Below are 17,837 nucleotides of genomic sequence, written 5' to 3' on the forward strand. Positions count from 1 at the left end.
CGGCAGTGCGAACACCCAGAGGAGCCGGCGACGGAGGAAGAGCAGGGGGCAGCGGCCGCGGTGGCAGCTAGCCCGGCGGCTACGGCCCCGCAGGCTGCAGAGCGCCGGGCACGGCTGCGCGCGGGAGCGCAAGCGCGGGGCGGACGTTCCCCGGGAATATTCCCTCCCCGCTGCGCCGCGGGGCCGCTGAGCGCCGCGGCCTTCGCTCTCCTCCCGCGCCGAGCGTGCCAAGCCCCGATGCCAGCAACCAAGCCTACCCCTTGCCAGCAGCCTTCTTGATTTCTGTCCCCGGGGCGTTTGGGGGAAAGGGTGTTGCTAGCGCTCGGATATAATTATAAGTTGTCGCGGGGCTGCCAGAGAGGGGGAAGGTGCCAGATTTCACCGGAAACGGAGACCTCCCACTGCTTCCCCCGCTCCGGCTCGGGCTCTCCCACCCTTCCAGCTTTCCGGCAGGCTCCGGGGCCGCGACGCTCGCCTGCCTGGGGCCAGAGACGCCTTTCCCCGTCCCTTGTCTCCCTGGAGGCTTTAGTGCACCGGTCCAGCGGATGAGCGCGGGACCCTCTGCGCCCCGCTCTGATGTCCGTCGCGCGCGGGCCGCACCAGGGGAGGCAGAGGCAGCTCCTGCTCCAGCGCGGGCTGCCGGCGGCTCCGTGCGCGGAGCAGGGCGCTGCGGGACGCGATAGCTCCTGGGGCTGCACACGCCTGTTGAGCTGTGACAACATGACAGCAACAGTAGCTTGCAATACGCACAAGTGTGGGTTTGTGCCTTGCAGCAGCGTGCTGGAGAGGCAGGGGCGCGCCAGGAAATTACGCTAGGTAATGCTGTGACATACCATTTCCCTTTGTTGTATGCTGCCGACGCAGGGAAAGACCCCACGGAGCGGTACGGCGGGAGGAAACAGCCAGCCTGCAGGAGGAGCGGCTCCTCGTTAGCCATTTGGGACGAGGCTTTCGATGGGCTCGTCCCCCCGGACCCATCCAAGTCACGCAGACTGCTCTGAACCTCTGGACACCGAGTATTTCTAAAAAAGCAAGCCAGTCCTGCACGGGAGCTGAGGGGGGATGTTTTCCTCTCTTCCATTTATTTCTCCATCCCTCTAATCAAACAAACAAGTTGAACGCCTGGAGCGCCGGCGGGCAGGCAAAGCCTGCGTGATGCTCCCTCCCCAAAGACGCTAAGGACCAGAGGACACCGTCCATCTGTCCGTGCTGCCCGGCTCCTCGGACCCCTCGCGGTCCCCGACCCAGCAGGCACCCTCCACGGCATCATCACAAAGGGTTTTGTCCCCGCTGCCAGCTGGTGAGCTCCTCGGGCCCTAGGCAAGAAGATTGATGGCCAGCGTGATTGTTATCCTGGCTAGCACAACCGCGGATGCCGCCTGCGCTGCATCGGCCCGAGTGACTTTCCCCAGCTGCCCTTTCTAATTGGCATGGAAACAGGGATGATGGATAGCCGCCGGGAGCGGGCCAGGAGCCAGCGCGGCCGGCACAGCCGGCGCTCACGCCGGGCAGCCTTCCCTCCCCCGAACCTCCTCCGCCTCCCCCACCCCGCGCCCTGGCCGGCGCCCTTCGGAGAGGGGTCCGTCTGCAAGGATGCTCCAGGCAACGTCCAAGGCTTTCGAACGCCGCTACCCACGCGGCGCTCGGCAGAGCGTCGGAGAAGCAAATCCGAGCTACGGACTGGGAAGGGGGCAGAGATGAGGGGCAGGACGCTGCTGCGTCCTCACGTCGGGCCAAAGGAAATAGGTCGCTGGGACAAGGCATCGGCTCCGCTAACCTCAGGTAAAACACTGGCGGGTCCAGCGCCAGGAGCCGGATCGTTCCCGTGCAGAGCGCAGCGGCTGGCACGCAGGCACGGCTGGGAGCGCCGGGGGCTGCTCCGGTCCGTCCCTGGGCCCCCGGTGACACACGGCGCGTCGCTCGGAGCAGCGTGCCGGGAGCCGCGGGGAGTCCCACCTTTCCCTCCGCACCCCAGCTCTACCCACCAGACTACGCTGCCTCCTCCCACCCGGGGCTATTTTAAGAAGAACCGTTCTGCCGCTGCAGCCTTGGGATGTCATTCCCTTCAGACGGATAAATCAAGGCTCTTTAAACTTTCTTCGCAGAGGGAGGGGCGGACAGGGGAGGAACAGGTTATTAAACAAAGCTTAAAAAAAGGAAAGAATTCCTGAGCGTAATTAAAATCTAAACTGTGATGGGATGTCTTCTGTTATTTCTCTAGAGATGCCTGTTGTTGGAAACAATATTTCTTCAGCTAGGCAGCATCGCTGCAGGCGGTCAACGTTTCAAGGCAGAGCCAAGAGAACAGGCGAGGTGCAGGAGGGCCGGAAACCTCGCTCGGCCCTCGTTTCCCTGGGGCTCTGCTCTTAAAGATGAGCAGCGTGTCCTAGAGCATCTGCAGCCAGAGCAGGGACAGCCAGGGAGGAAAGAGCCAGGGGAACCGTGGGCAGTGCACAACCGGCTTCCTCCGTTTGAATGGCAAGTCGCTGCTGGATCCGCGAGGTCCCTGACTCACAGCAAGCAGGCCGACCCCAGCGTGGCCATGTCTCTGCCAATGCTTGTGTCCCTCAGAGGCCTTCTGCAGAGACGGGTCCCACCAGCGCCAGCAGGCAGGAGGGCAGCGGGGCCGCTTCGGGCATGCAACGCGGGGCGAGAGCAGCTGCTGCTGGAGCCCAGCCTGGCTCCGCTTCATCTTCAGCAGAAGAAAGGTCAGGATGGCGATGTTGCTGCTTGTAAGCATCATGAAATCAGGCTTTATTTCTAATTAAGGGGAAGTCTCTCCTTGCTCTCTCCCTGGCCTATGCAGGCCTCCTCGGGCCGCATGGCTGCACTTAAGGGCTGGAGTCACAAAGCATCTGCTGGTGGCACCTGTGTGCTCCCACCACGGAGGACACGATGGCCCATGGAGTCCAAAGCGAGCAGTGCTTGCAGGTACACGAGGTGTTCCCGAGGGACTGTGGCTGCCCAGAAGATCACCGGACTCCCCTGCTGCTTCCCACCGTGCCAGGCAAGTTCCCTCCCACCAGCATCTCCAGACAGGTCCCTCCACACCAGCCAGGACCCTCCTCTTCTCCAGGGAGGGAGGTCAGTGCCCACGGCTGCCCCAGCTCTTGGCCCTCCCTAAGGTGCTCTATTGCCATGATGCCCCTGGAGAAACCACCAGGACATGACGTCCTACCAGAACTGCCCCATGCTGTCAGCCAGCAGAAAGCCCAGTGGGTTCAACGGCAGCACATGGTGTCCAGTTTTGGCAGCAGAAGGCATTGTTCCAGGTTGGACTCCAATTGAATGGCCCATGGGCTTTCCTGGGATCTCCAGATGCGTTACTGGGAGGAAAACTGTGCAGCTCTGCACCTGACACCTCGCTAAAATGGCTCACCGCTTCGCTCAAGGTCACACGCTACGTCTGCGTCAGAGCTGAAAGAAACATGGAGCCTAGACAAAAGCACAATCAATGTGGTGGAAATACCAGCTAGACTAGACCCACTCCAGCCCTGAACCTCCCTGTGCTGCACCAGGACCACTGTGCCCCAGCACCGAGACGCTCTGCAGTTGTCCCTCCTGCAGCCCTGCCAGTGAACACCTGGAGCGCAGGCGGGCAGGCAAAGCTTGCGTGATGCTCTCTCCCCAAAGACGTTAAGTAGCAAGCCAGCACCTTGGAAAACCTGCTCAGCTGAAATGACATCCCTGGGCAAGGGGAGAGGGAGTTAAAACTGATGCTGTTGGGACATGGATTTTACAGCATGCAACATGGCTATGGAGGATCCTCTTGCACCTCTTCTGGGAAGCCTGTGTGCTTGACTGGCTCTCTCAAATGCCTGTATACCAATGCGCGCAGCATGGGGAATAAACAGGAAGAGTTAGAGATCTGTGTGCGGTCGCAGGGCCATGATCTCATTGCAGTGACAGAGACATGGTGGGATAGTTCACATGACTGGAATGCTGTCATGGATGGCTATGTGCTTTTTAGGAAAGACAGGCCAGGAAGGCGAGGGGGTGGAGTTGCTCTTTATGTGAGGGAGCAACTAGAATGTATGGAGCTCTGCCTCGGGGTGGATGAAGAGCAAGTTGAGAGCCTATGGGTAAGGATTAAAGGGCAAGGTAACATGGGTGACACTGTTGTGGGGGTTTACTACAGGCCACCTGATCAGGAGGAAGTCATCGATGAGGCCTTCTACAGACAGCTGGAAGAAGCCTCACGATCACAGGCCCTGGTTCTCATGGGAGACTTCAACCACCCTGACATCTGTTGGGAAGACAGCACAGCTAGGCACAAACAGTCAAAGAGGTTCCTGCAGAGCATTGATGATAATTTCTTGACCCAGGTGGTGGAGACGCCAACGAGGAGAGGTGCAATGCTAGACCTTGTACTAACGAACAAAGAAGGTCTAGTTGGAGATGTGAAGGTTGGGGGCAGCCTTGGCTGCAGTGACCATGAGATGGTGGAGTTCAGGATCCTGCGAGGAGGGAGCAGGGCAATGAGTAGGATTGCAACGCTGGACTTCAGGAGAGCTGACTTTGGCCTCTTCGGGGACCTACTTAGGGGAATCTCCTGGGGTAGGGCCCTAGAAGGAAGAGGGGTCCAAGAGAGCTGGTTAATATTCAAGCGTCACTTCCTCCAGGCTCAGGATCAGTGCATCCCTCTGAGGAAGAAGTTCAGCAAAGCGGGCAGGAGACCTGCATGGATGAGCAAGGAACTCCTGGCCAAACTCCAGCAGAAGAAGGAAGTGTACAGAATGTGGAAAAGGGGACAGGCCACTTGGGAGGAATACAGGGACGTTGTCAGAGTGTGCAGGGATGCGACAAGGAAGGCTAAGGCCCAGTTGGAATTAAATCTGGCAAGGGATGTCAAGGACAACAAGAAGGCCTTCTTCAAATACATCAATAGCAAAAGGAAGACTAGGGAAAACGTGGGCCCGCTGCTGAATGGGGCGGGTGCCCTGGTGACAAAGGATACAGAGAAGGCAGAGTTATTGAATGCCTTCTTTGCTTCTGTCTTCACTGCTAAGGCCAGTCCTGAGGAATTCCAGACCTTGGAGACAAGAGAGGAAGTCTGGAGAAAGGAAGACTCTCCCTTGGTTGAGGAGGATCGGGTTAGAGATCTTTTGTCCAAACTTGACATCCACAAATCCATGGGCCCCGATGGGATGCACCCACGAGTGCTGAGGGAGCTGGCGGATGTTATCGCTAGGCCTCTCTCCATCATCTTTGAAAGGTCCTGGAGATCAGGAGAGGTGCCTGAGGACTGGAAGAAAGCCAATGTCACGCCAGTCTTCAAAAAGGGCAAGAAGGAGGAGCCAGGAAACTATAGGCCTGTCAGCCTCACCTCCATCCCGGGAAAGGTGATGGAACAGCTCATCCTGGAGGTCATCACTAAGCATCTGGAGGACAAGAAGGTGATCAGGAGTAGTCAGCATGGATTCACCAAAGGGAAATCATGCTTGACCAATCTGATAGCCTTCTATGACAGAATGACTGGCTGGGTAGATGAGGGCAGAGCAGTGGATGTTGTCTTTCTGGACTTCAGCAAGGCTTTTGACACTGTCTCCCATCACATCCTCCTAGGTAAGCTCAGGAAGTGTGGGCTAGATGAGTGGGCGGTGAGGTGGCTTGAGAACTGGCTGGATGGCCGAGCTCAGAGGGTTGTGGTGAATGGCGCAGAGTCAAGTTGGAGGCCTGTGGCTAGTGGTGTCCCCCAGGGGTCAGTCCTGGGCCCAGTCTTGTTCAATATATTCATCAATGACCTGGAGGAAGGGACAGAGTGCACCCTCAGCAAGTTTGCTGATGATACTAAACTGGGGGGAGTGGCTGACACACCAGAAGACTGTGCTGCCATTCAGAGGGACCTGGACAGGCTGGAGAGGTGGGCGGAGAGGAACCTCATGAAGTTCAACAAAGGCAAGTGCAAGGTCCTGCACCTAGGCAGGAATAATCCCATGCACCAGTACAGGCTGGGGACTGACCTGTTGGAAAGTAGCTCTGCCGAGAAGGACCTGGGAGTGCTGGTGGACAACAAGTTAAACATGAGCCAGCAGTGTGCCCTTGTGGCCAAGAAGGCCAATGGGATCCTAGGGTGCATTAGGCAGAGTGTTGCCAGCAGGTCGAGGGAGGTGATCCTGCCCCTCTATTCAGCCCTGGTGAGGCCTCACCTGGAGTACTGTGTCCAGTTCTGGGCTCCCCAGTACAAGAGAGACATGGCACTCCTGGAGAGAGTCCAGCGGAGGGCTACCAAGATGATTAGAGGGCTGGAGCATCTCTCCTATGAAGAAAGACTGCAAGAGCTGGGCCTGTTCAGCCTGGAGAAGAGAAGATTGAGAGGGGATCTCATCAACGTGTACAAGTATCTGAAGGGGGAGTGTCAAGAGGATGAGGCCAGCCTCTTCTCCGTGGTGCCCAGCAACAGGACAAGAGGCAATGGGCAGAAACTGAACCACAGGAAGTTCCATCTGAACCTGAGAAAAAACTTCTTCACTGTGAGGGTGACAGAGCACTGGAACAGGTTGCCCAGAGAGGTGGTGGAGTCTCCTTCGCTGGAGATATTCAAAACCCGTCTGGATGTGATCCTGGGCAATATGCTCTAGGTGACCCTGCTTGAGCAGGGAGGTTGGACTAGATGATCTCCAGAGGTCCCTTCCAACCTAAACGATTCTGTGATTCTGTGATTCTGTTAAGGACCAGAGGACACTGTCCATCTGCTCCGAGGGCCAGGTCCCAGACTGCGCTCCGGCACGCGACACCAGCAGGGAGCAGCGGGCAGCGGCCCAACACGGGCACTGCAGAGGGTGCAAGGAGCACCCTTGTCTCTGACCATTACTCCTCCAGCACGCAAGCACTCAGCGCGAACCTTCAAACATTGAACACCACCATAAATTGGGTCTCTAATTAAAAAAAAAAAAAGCAAACAAAACTCCTTGAGGAAAAGAAAACACGAAGCTGGTTTGCACTGCAGAGGCGGCGAGTTCTTCTGCCGCCCTGCCAGCCACGGGACGGGGCGAGGAGGAAGCTCTTGTGACCAAAAGGAAAGACAAGACGACACCTCCTGGGCTGGTTGTGGCCCTGCAGACACGGGAAACAACCCCCTGCCGCTGCACTGGGACAACTTCTCGCTGAGCCTAAAAGCCCAGCAGTATTCCCACGATGTCAGTCGAGTTCCCGCGGATGCAGATTTCTGCTCAGGGTTAAACATTTCAGCCAGCAATTGCAATCCCAATGGCTCAGCAACTCGTTAGGACATGACAGCCCTAAAGAACGAGTCCGAGACGGGAGAGTTCGGTGGCTGGACGTGCAGCCGGCTCTGCCGGTGACTTTGTCCCCCCGCACCTCGACATCTCCCTGCCTCGCACCTACGCGAGCGCCGGCTCCTTGCAGCCGGCTCCTGCTCGCTGTCCGTGCGGCGCCTAGGGCACGGGGCTGGGGCAGGAGGTGCTGCTGGGCTGTGAACAACTGACGGGCAACAGCAGAAGGTGATGCATGGCCGTAACCAGTGTTTACCCAGCTTAAACTTACACGCTCAAAGCAAACATTACCTGATTAACCCTCCCAGTAGGCTTCCTAGTAGAGAAAGCCCGATATCTCCCTCTAAACAGGCAAATCGGAGTGAGTAAGCGGTTTGGCTGAGGCTAACGGCGTTTTGGCCAGCGCTGGGGCGAGCCCGCAGGCTGGGGGCAGCCGGGTCTGGACGCGGAGCGCCAGCGGCTCGGCACGCGACAGGCGCGAGCGTGGCCCGAGCCCGCTTCAGCAGCAGCTTTGCTTGCTATTACACCTTGGAGTCTTCCCCCATTTAATGAAACGAGGCTTTTTGTCAAAGAAATTCCTGGGGATCTCGTATTCAATATGCAATGCAAACAGCAACCTTTCTCCAAATAAAAAGGCAGGTTCCTCGCCCGGTTTGGGTCTCCGAAGGAATTACGCGGAAGAGCTCAGCGCCGCGCTTTCACTTGCTCGGCTTCCACCGTGCTCGGATCCCTGGGTCCGATTTCAGGGCTAAATATGAGTTCAGCGCTTAGAAACCGGCCCCAGGCGAGGGCAAAAATAATCTCTGAATCTCTGAAAAACGCTTCCAAGCATTTGTCCAGGTGCAGAGCGTGCAGGTGGGTGCCGAGGACCGCGGTCGCAGGGGCCGCTCCTGCTTTTGCAGCACCGTGGTGTGGCGCTGGGTGCCCGCGTCCGGGGACTGCCGCGGGGGACGTCGCACGTGGCGGTGGGCATCGCCTCCTGCAGCGCCGCCGGGCCACCAGCCCCAGCCTCCCAGCCGGACCCGGGCTCCGGCGTCACCCGCTCTAAGCGATGCGTCTGCTATTAAGGGGAGCCGAGACGGGGATGAAGGGCAGCGAATCAATCTCCTGCAGCCCCAAAAGCTGTATATTACCACAAATGCCAATAAGTCATTAGGAAGCACAAGAAAAATGTAAGGTTGCCATAGCAACTGCCGTGCACGGCTTTCGGGGCTGCTTCCCCCCTTCCTCAGGTGTGCAGCAGCCGGGAGGGGGGTCACGCTCCCCTCGCTCCTCCTTGCTTTTGGGTGCCGAGCAACACCCCGGGGAGCAGAGGGGCTCTGCCACCGGCAGAGGCCCCCCAGACATTTTCCGGGAGAGGACGGGTGAGGGGCCGGGGACCGCCGAACCCCCTCGTCCCCCGCGGGGTCACTGCTCTGCCCTAGGCAGCAACCCGGGGCGCTCAAGGGACTGATGCGGAGACCTCCCCAAACGGAAGGAGATGGAATAACTCTCCATGGACAAGGAATCTTATTTCTTCTTGGCAAATTTGTCTCCAGTTTATTTTAAATTAAATTGTGCAACTGACTGCTTGGAGCCTGATGGCACAAAGGGGGCCGGGGGAACTGAGACGGGGAGGGAATTAGCCTGTACAAAAGGGAGACGGTTACGAGCCAGGGCGACCCGTCCTCCGGCACTGTCGGTTTGGGAGGGTGCAGAGCTGGAGGCTGCGCCTTTGAGCTCAGAAGCGACCCTAAAGTTTTACATTCCCTGGAGGACCTGCAGGAACGAAGGACACGTAAAGACCAAACCACATCCTAGCTGCTCCTGCACACGTCCCCCTTGCACCCATGCATGGGCCCTGATTTCCAGGGCTGCCGTGTGCCATCGCAGCTGGGTCAGCATCCAGCCTCAGGCCCTTCCCCAGCACCTGACGCCCGGCTTTGGACTCATTTTGACATGCACTTTAGAAAAATGCAACCTTTCCCCATTCCTTTTTTCCCTCCTTTCTCTTTCCTGTCCTTTTCTTCCCCTCGATACATGCATAGCATCAAATTAGTGAGATGGCTTCTTCAGGGCGCCCGGGTTGCAGAACAACCGGCTTTCCCCCTCCTGTCTTGGTGCCATCCTTCCGCGGAGATCTGCCTTCCAGCACCTCCGCAAACAGGAAAACCTTGTTCCTGTCCTCATCAGAACAAGTGCGCCGCGAGGGCTGGCTAAAACGGGTCCTCCGTGGCTGCTGAGCCACAGGATCCGCAGGCGTAAAGCAGCCAAGGCAGAGGGCGAGGAGCTGCCGCTCTCGCGTCTTCTCCGGGAACTGCAGCATCGGACACCTCGGGCTGGGTCGGAGCCGCCGGCCAGCGCGTGGCAGGTCCCACCTCCCCACGCCGCCCGAGTCACCCTGCGGCCGCAGAAACGTCACCCAGCTTGTCTTTAATTCAGAAAAATTGCTCCCCGCCTCGGGATCTCACTGGTTTAGCCACAGAATTAGGTCTCTCTTGGGTCCCCATCGGTGGCTCGCGCGCCTCCGGGGCGCCCACGGCCGTCAGCGGAGCGGCGCGGGGGGCGAGCGCCGGTTGCGTTATTGGCGGACGCTGCCCAAGGAGACCGCTTGCACCCAGGAGCTCGCAGCACCCCTGCTCCACCCCTCGCCCCGCGGGCGGCCGACCCCCAGCCAACGCAGAGGACGCGAGCCCCGGCCGTCCCCAGCGAGCAGCGCCCCAGGCAACACCCCAGCACGCGTTGCCCTTTTCTCCTCCGAATGCACCCACGGTTTCGGTGCGCGTGCTGCTCTCCACCACCTCCGCCATTGGCGCCCTTAAAAACATGCAGTAGAACAAAATGCAATTTGGGGAGCTTCCCCGCTGCTTCGTACGAGCTGCACAACCAGCAGCGCCGAGGCCCCTCCGAGGCGGGACCCCCCGCGCGGCCCCGCGGGAGCCGGCGCCGCATCCCGCCTTGCCGCAGCGGCCCGGCCGCTGCCAGCCCGTACGCAGCGATTTCGGCACGAGAAGCGATTGCTTTTAAACGTAAACAGCCCCGTTCATTTAACTGCTGTTAAAACCTGAGCGCAACAGGGAAAACCGCAGCGTCTGCCAAATGGGAAGGGATAAACGCAGCCGAGGCGGAGGGCTGGGGGGGCGGCGGGGGCTACGCGCACAGCTTCCCCCAGCAAAGGGGGGGTTAACAAAATATTAAAAAGCCCCCCAGGCACCTGGAGAGCGTCACTGAGATTCCTTTTGTCTTATTTCACAATGGCTTAAGGAAAAGGGGAGAGCAGCGAGCGATGGCAGCGGCGGAGCGCGGCGCCCGGGGCACCGCGGCGGCCGCGGGAAGGTCCTCGAAAACCGGCCGCGACGAAGGGGAAGAGGGCGGCAGAAACAGGTCTCGGCCAAATTGGCCGCGTGGGCGGCGGCGCTGGCTGGGAAACGCGGCTCCAGGGCCACCGCAGCTCTTTGCAAACGCGGGTGAATCCCGGCAAACCTCCGCGGAGCAGGATGGGCTTAAGGTTCGAGTGGATTTTGAAAGTCGAGCGAGCTGTTTGGATTAGGCGTTTCCAAACAAGCTTTTGAAAACAACAGAACCATTGAATTACATTTAATAGCGATGCTTTGAAAGAGTGACAGACACCCAATTAAACTGCTTATTCCAGCCCAAAATGAATTAGTTCATTTTTTGTGTTTCATAAAAAGAAAACAAAAACAGCTTTTCTTTTTTCTTCTGTTGACCGGATACTAGTACTTTTTTTTTTTCTTTTCCTAGGGCGTTAATGCTTATTCTCAAGCACCGCTGGGACACGGGGCCAAAGGGGGAGCAGGGAGTGAAGTTTCCCCCGCTTTTCCAGGCTTGGAGGAAGGGTGCTTTCTCCCCTAAAACCGGAGAGCCAGAGTTGCTTCATTTCTGCCTTTCGGAAAGGCTGGTTAAGAGGCAAAAAACCCCTTTATGCTGATCACGAATTCCTCACTGATGAAGGCTTTGAGATTCAAAGCAAGCGTTACTGAGTTTCACGGCGCAGTGGCCTGTCTTCCCGCAAAACAACTTTCCCTGCTTGAACCTGAAAACGGACTCGGCTGAGATTTGGTCGACAGGAAGGACAAAGCCAGTCACGCTCAGACCTCACCTGCCAAGTTTAATCTTGGAGTGGTTTTTTACGACTGGTTATAAACGCCACAAAATATGGTTTTGTAATAGCACCTGGGACAGGCTTTTAAATCCGCTAGGTAGCTCTGGAGCTCATGCAGGGCCAGAAGATATCAGCTGCTGGAGGAGGGAAGCTGGCATTAATTCTGAGCTGGTGAATAATTTATCACAAATAATTTATTGACTAAGTTTGTCTCCTCTTTCCCCTGTCTGGGTGAAAAGCACCCCAGCGCCGAGAGCCAGCACAAGACTTCGGCACCACTTAAGTCCCAATTAAGCCCTTTGTGAATTGTCTGGGAAGAGATCCCAATTTCTCCATATTTATTTGTTATTCAGCATTACACGTCAAACAGAGTCGACGCATAACTCCTGCTCTGCCTCGTGTTTGCAAACAGCTCCCGGGGAGCGTTCGTTCGCGGCGAGGCCTCGAGCCGTCCCGAGGGGCCACGCAGGCTGCCGGTCCCCGCGTCCCAGCCCGGCCGGGACGGCGCCGCTCGCGGCTGCCAGCTCCCACCGCCTGCAGGGTTTCGACGCTCCAAGATGCGAGCAGAGCAATTTTCTCGCCCATTTATTGCCTTCCTAAAACCCGCCCATCGGAACGGCCTTTTGCAAAACCCGCTATAAATATATTTATCGCAAAATGCTCTATCCCATCAGTCTCCAAAGCCGCACACATATTTCACCGCCTGTAAAGTGACTGATGCCCTGGAACAGCATAAGGCTTTTAAACTGCTGTCCCTGCTCCATCGCAAAAGTCCAGGAGGCCCCGGGGGAGTCGGAGAGCAGGCGCGGAGCTGGGCAGGACCGTGGGCCGGCACGGCCGAGGGGGCGATGCCCTGGACCGCCGAGGGGTTCACATGGCGGCGATCACCTGGAAAAGCTCTGGCTGCAAAAGCTCATGACCGAGGTGCCCCAACGCGCGGGTTTGCTGCGCCGGCAGCCTTGAACCCCAGCTCCAGGAGGTGCAACAGCCCCGGTGGCAGAGCTTAAAAACCCCAGAGCCAACGTCCCCGCGCAAGCTTAATCGACGAAGATCATCTCCCTTCTTAAGAGGAAGTTTTAAACTCATCTAAATCCAACGTTTTTCTGCCTCCGATCCATGCCGAGCAAACGCGCGGCAGCACGCTCCCGCGGAGCAGCATCCATAATCCCCCCTTTCCTCGGCTTTCCCCGGCCGGAGGCGGGAAGAAACCTGCAGTTTTCAACGCCAAGCACAGGGGAGGGCATCGCCCCGAGAACAGCAATTTCATTTCCAGGAGGCTGTTTAGGAGAAGCAAAGTCACAGGTACCTCCCACTCACGCCGAGCGGCAAAAGAGCAACCGTCAATCAGCGCCGGGGCGGCACGAAACGGCCCCTCGTTGCGTCTCCCGGCCGAACGGGCGAGTGGAGGGGTGCCGGGGCCGAGGGGCGCCTTTCAGGACAAGTCCCCCAGAAAGGTGCTAGTAGCCCGGCTCTGCCCCGAGGGGGGAGAGGATACGCATTCATCCTTCGGGAATAAATCAAGGGAGAGAGCCTGGCAAGCGTTTCAAGGAAAGGCACTGCGGGAAGACGTCCCCGGAGCTGGGAGGTGCTGCCCTTTTGGGGAAGCTCCCAGGCGCCCATCTGGACCGAGCCCCGGACCTGCCTGGCAGCCTCCGTCCCCCTCCCAGCCAGGAGATTTAGGCGCGCGTGGCTAAACAGCAGCGATGGGCGACGGCGAGGAGCGGGGAGGCACCCGCCTCCCGCGTCGCTCTTCGAAGCGCGGCCGGATGCAGCCGCCGAAGCTCCGCACCGCGCGGGGGAATCGCTGCCTTCCCGGCCCAGACTGAACCGAGCCGAGCCGAGGGGCTCCCCCCGCTCCCCCGGGCCGGCACCCCGCAGCCTCGTGCGCTGCGCAGGCTGCAAAGTTACGTCCCGATGCTCCCGCAGGATTTCCCCCCCCACCTTCCTACTCCCCTCTCCCGGCTCGCAAGTCGTCTCCCCCGGGGTCCGGAGCCGCCCTCCCCGCTTCCCGCCGGGATAACGGGGGGCTGAGCCCGCCGCGCCACCGCCGCTCGGCCCCCGACAGCTCCTGGCTTTGCCCGGCGGCCGCGGGACGGAGCCGGGGAGGGCGGCGGGGCTGGGGGACGCAGAGCCGCGCGCTGGCAGGGGGCAAAACAGTCCGAGGAAGGGGGTTAAAACGGCTGGGCAGGAGGGACTCAGCGCCGATGCTGAGCCCAGCGGCGCCGCCGGGCACGGAGCGCCCCGGCCCAGCAGCACCCGGCCCCGGCTGCGCGGCGAAGGGCTTCCCCAGCGCGCCGAGGATGCCGTCCCGGCTCCCCACGGCGGCGGGGAGCTTGCTGGGCACGCTGTCCCCGCTCCCAAATCTGACCGGAAACCCCCCAAAAGAGCAGTCAACGCTTGAGGAAACTGGCGCTGCGCTGGCCGCAGCACGTCACGCCGCGGCTAGGCCGGGCTCAGCGTTTGGAAGACAGACGGACGAGGAGAATTTGCTCCCCAGCTCTGCCGCAAGCTTTCCCTGCAGCCCGGCTGCAGCATCGGGGCTGCTGGCGCGCAGACCCACGGCGGGGACCGCGTCCTGGGCCGGCGCCGGCACCGCGACCCCAGCGCGGGACGCGGCACGGGCAGCGGGCACGGGCGCAGCCCCGCTCCTCGCCCCTCCGCCCTGCATCCTGCCTCCGGGGACCAGACCCTCGCGAGCTCTCAAATCCCTTTCTTCGGGCTCTGGCAGCAGGAGGAAAAGGTGAGGACCTGCCTGAAGGCCGGAGGAGAGGCGAGGACGTCCCCGAGCACGGTGCACGCCTGGAGGAGAGCGCTTAGGAAGGCTGGAGGCAAACAGCAGAGGCAGCATTCAAACGCCACCTTGGGTTTCCCGTGCACGGGGTGGGGGGGGCGGAGGGGCTGGCGTCCCAGCCCAAAGCTGGCTTCCTCCGGGAGCCGTCCCCTCCCGCCTTCGCCAGCGCCCGGGGTCGGCATCTCCTTCGCAGCCCCCCGCCGCCGCGGGCGCGAGGGGACCGGGAGCAGCTCCGGGGCTGCCTCCGCCAAGCGTCCCCGGCGCCCCGCTGCCGAGCTGTGCCAGCCGGAGGCCCGGGGCACGCGCCGGCTGCTCCCGCGGGCTGCTATTAAGATCACCTTTCGCTTTGCCGTGCCCTCGTGCAACCTACCTTCTCCCGCACGCGGGCCGTGCCCGGCACCGGAGGCCAGAGGTGGCTTGGGAAGGAGGGAGGGAGACCAACGGAGCCGACTGGGTTACTGAACGCCGCCTCTTCCCGCGCCCGTCTTGCCTCCCTGAACGGCTCCCGCCGGGCTCAGGCGCCGGCCGGTGAACGCTCCCGGCCAGGTCGCGCCCTGCCGGTATCCCCGCGCGAGGCTGGGTTTTGCTCTCGGGGAGAGCAGCGCAACCTGGCAGCGCTGCCGCGGGGTCCGTCGCCGATTCCCCGCGTCGCGCCGGCGCTGGGCGAGGACGTGCCCGAGCCGGGGGAGTCTGCAGAGCGGGAACCCGGCTGCCGACATCCGCACCGTGGGAGCCCTCCTTCCCGCCGCCTCCTTTACCCCTTGCCCCCCGCCGGGACCCGTTCGGCTGTGCGGCACCGATGCTGCATGCGCTTCCTAGTCTCATCCACTTGTTATTATTTTTTTTTTTTTTTAAAATACACCATTCGCCACCCATAGCAGAGATCAGATCGAGAGAGAAAGCAAAGCTCTGAAAGGAAGCGGGGGGAGGGAAAAAAAGCCCAAACAAACTGCAAAGCAGCCAGCCCTGAGTGGCGACCCCCCCCCCCAAACGCCACGCATCCCGGCCCCCTCCCCACCAACGCCGCTGCCAGAGCCCAACTTACCCTTGGACTCTCCTCCCGGCTGCCCGCACATCTGGCTCGGGCCGAGCCCCGCGCCGGCGGACAAAGCGCCGGGCCCGGGCGGTGCGGGAGCAGCGGAGCCGGGGGGCCGTGCCGTCCCCCGGCGCGGCCCGGGGCGGGGGGCTGCTGGCGGGTCCCCCTGCCGAGCTCTGCCCGGCTCTCCGCGTCTGGAGGCGGCGGGGAGAGACCCTCGCTCTTCCCCCTGGCGCGTCTGGCTGGCAGCCGCGCTCCGCTCCCCGCCACCTCCTCCTCCTCCTCCTTCTCCTTGCTTCTCCCCTCCCTTTCCCCCCCCCCCCCTTCCTCCTCCTTGCTCCAGTCTTGTCGCCACGACGTGCCACCCACCTGAATCAGCCCTTGCCGCCGCTTAACTCCCGCGGCTCCGGCCAGCGCCGACGCGGAGGGCAGCGACACGCGTGGCACCGGCCACCCTCGGCTGAGCCCACGTCCCCAGCCGCCCCGCGCCACGGCCGGCGTCCCCGCGGCCGGCCTCCCCCCCGCAGCCTCTCCGGAGGATGCTCGCAAGGATGCTGGCCCCGAGCATCCGCGGCTCCTCCTGCTCCCGCTGCGGCACCGCATCCCAACGCTCCTGCCTCCGGGGTGCCCTGGCCGCTCCGAGGCGCCGCAGCCACCGAGACTCGCTGCGGCACGGACGTGCGCAGGGGACCCGCGTCCGCCCGGCGCCCCCGGCACCCCAAAGCCAGGCCTGCACCCGGTCAGCCCACCGCTGAGCTGCTCCCTGCAAAAACCCTGAGGGGCTTCTTCAGGTCTCTGCCCCACGGCGAAAGTGAGCGATGGTTAATGGGGGTCGTAACAGAGGTGGGCAGCGGCTGGGACTGTCCCCAATCTGGCCCGTTCTGAGCTCAGATTCAATAGACATTTTTCCAGCGACACCAGGGAAGGGGACCACAGCGCTTTGACAGCAAGACGCAATTGCAAGAGGCAGAAGTACGGGAAGAAAGGACGAGCTGTGTGAGGCTCATCTTCTCTGGGAGGGGATGCTCGGAGCCTCTCAGCCTTGAAAACACTGGGGAAAAAGCCACCTTTTGCTCTGTTGTGTCTCAGGAGGAGAGGTGTGGGCCCTGGCTGCCGGTCAGAGGGAGCGAGAGCCCCCCGCCACGGGGCTTCCCACCCAGCAGCAACGGGAGGGACGCCTGCCGGGCCCCGACCTCCCGAGTGCCCCAGCACGGGCAGCGACGGTCCGCAATGTGCAATGAAGGGCTAGTAGGAAGAGTGGCAGATTTCTAATAACCTAAAGGCTGGTAGGGGGCAGGATTTCAGCCAAGCCTCCTCTTTTTTTTTTTTGTTTTTAAGTCATTTTTCAGTTACAATTAAAAAAATAAATAAATAAAGCCCATTTGGGGATTTTGAGCAATTCCAGAGGCCTGAAATGTCAGAATCCAGGAGGTACCCCGAGACCCAGAAGGATGCTGGGTTGCTCGTGGATCCGGGCACAGACGTGGGGCTCGTGCAAAGACAGGATCTGGGGCTGAAACCCACTCCCCTGTGCCACGGCAGCAGGCCAGCCCCAACTTTCCAGCCGTCTCTCCCTCAAAACGCTTTTCCCAGCCCCAGCTGGCCGACGGCGGAGCCCTCCGGACGCCGCCGCCGCTGGACGCCCGTCTCGTGCCTCTCTCGCGCGTGAGCCGCGATGGGGATTTGGCTTGCTCCCAGCGCGCTTGCCTGGGGCGGTGGGCTGGACCGCCGAGATGGAGAACAGACACGCGCAGGCTCGAGAGAGCCAGAGACGGAGAACGGCAGAGACTGGAGTGACCTGATTTAATTGGCAGGACTTCAATAACATAAAAATCCCTGCCCATGTGCCCAAACCAAATGGGTGATGTTCTGGCATGTTGGCCCTCGTTCAGCAAAGCATTTAGGCGGATACTTAATGGGAACACATGCTTAATGTTAGTCTCGCTTAAACGCTTTGCAACATAAACTGATAGTCAAAGAGGGGTCTCGGCTGGAAAGTGCCCTCATGGCTTTTTAAATAGCAAAGGGTGAAGCGCGAAGCTGTATCGAAGAGCCGGGGCAGGCAAGCCGTGTCTCTTGATTTTGCAAAAACCCCGTAAGCATCCCATGGGGGTGGTAGCTGTGCCGGTGCCCACGATTTGCTCCCGCTGTCACGAGCGCAGACGCTCAGAGGAGGGAGCGGGGCGAGCAGATGGGGCCACTCGGGGTTTGCAAACCCTCCTGCGCCGGAGGACAGGCAGGCGCCGGCTCAGCCGTGCGAGCGGCCCCTGCCCTCGGGGCTGGCTGACCGCGGGGCAGCTCCGCTCTTCGAGGACTCGCCTGGCCCGGCCCAGCGACCGCGCTTCGCTCCCTAAGCGGCCCGTGCAGCGCCGAGCCACCGCGGCTTCCTGGGACCTCGGCTGCGCTAGCGGGCACAGAGGGCCCCAGCAAGGGACCTCGATTTCATACGGGTGCACAGCACCTAAGGAGGAGGGTGCAAGAGGAGAAAAGCAGCCTGCTTTCCCTGTCCGCCAGCCAAGCCAGACACACGCTAGACCCGGGCTCAGGAGCTGGCACAACAGCTGAAATTCAACCAAGATGAGAGCTGGGCCCCATCCCTGCCCTTCCCCGAGCAGGCGGACACCCCTTCCTTCCCCTCTGCGCGATCCAGCGGAGAAGCGACGCCCCAGAAAC

At 60.8% G+C, this 17,837-nt stretch overlaps 1 protein-coding gene across 3 annotated transcripts in view; it reads right to left on the reverse strand.

Annotated features, from left to right (window-relative positions):
• Window positions 1–15,557, reverse strand: part of LRRN2 (leucine rich repeat neuronal 2) — a 36,054-nt gene extending 20,497 nt beyond the window's left edge. The window contains exon 1 of one of the 3 annotated variants that reach the window (XM_068917863.1): window positions 15,534–15,557. The gene's annotated coding sequence lies outside the window, so the exon portion shown is untranslated. Of the gene's footprint in view, window positions 1–14,498; window positions 14,520–15,173; window positions 15,314–15,533 lie in introns of those variants that run through there. The other 2 variants (XM_068917862.1, XM_068917865.1) reach the window with 2 other exon arrangements.
• Window positions 15,558–17,837: the final 2,280 nt, after the last annotated feature.

The sequence above is a fragment of the Struthio camelus genome, chromosome 24 (assembly GCF_040807025.1).
Source record: "Struthio camelus isolate bStrCam1 chromosome 24, bStrCam1.hap1, whole genome shotgun sequence".
In the NCBI taxonomy this organism is placed as follows: domain Eukaryota; kingdom Metazoa; phylum Chordata; class Aves; order Struthioniformes; family Struthionidae; genus Struthio; species Struthio camelus.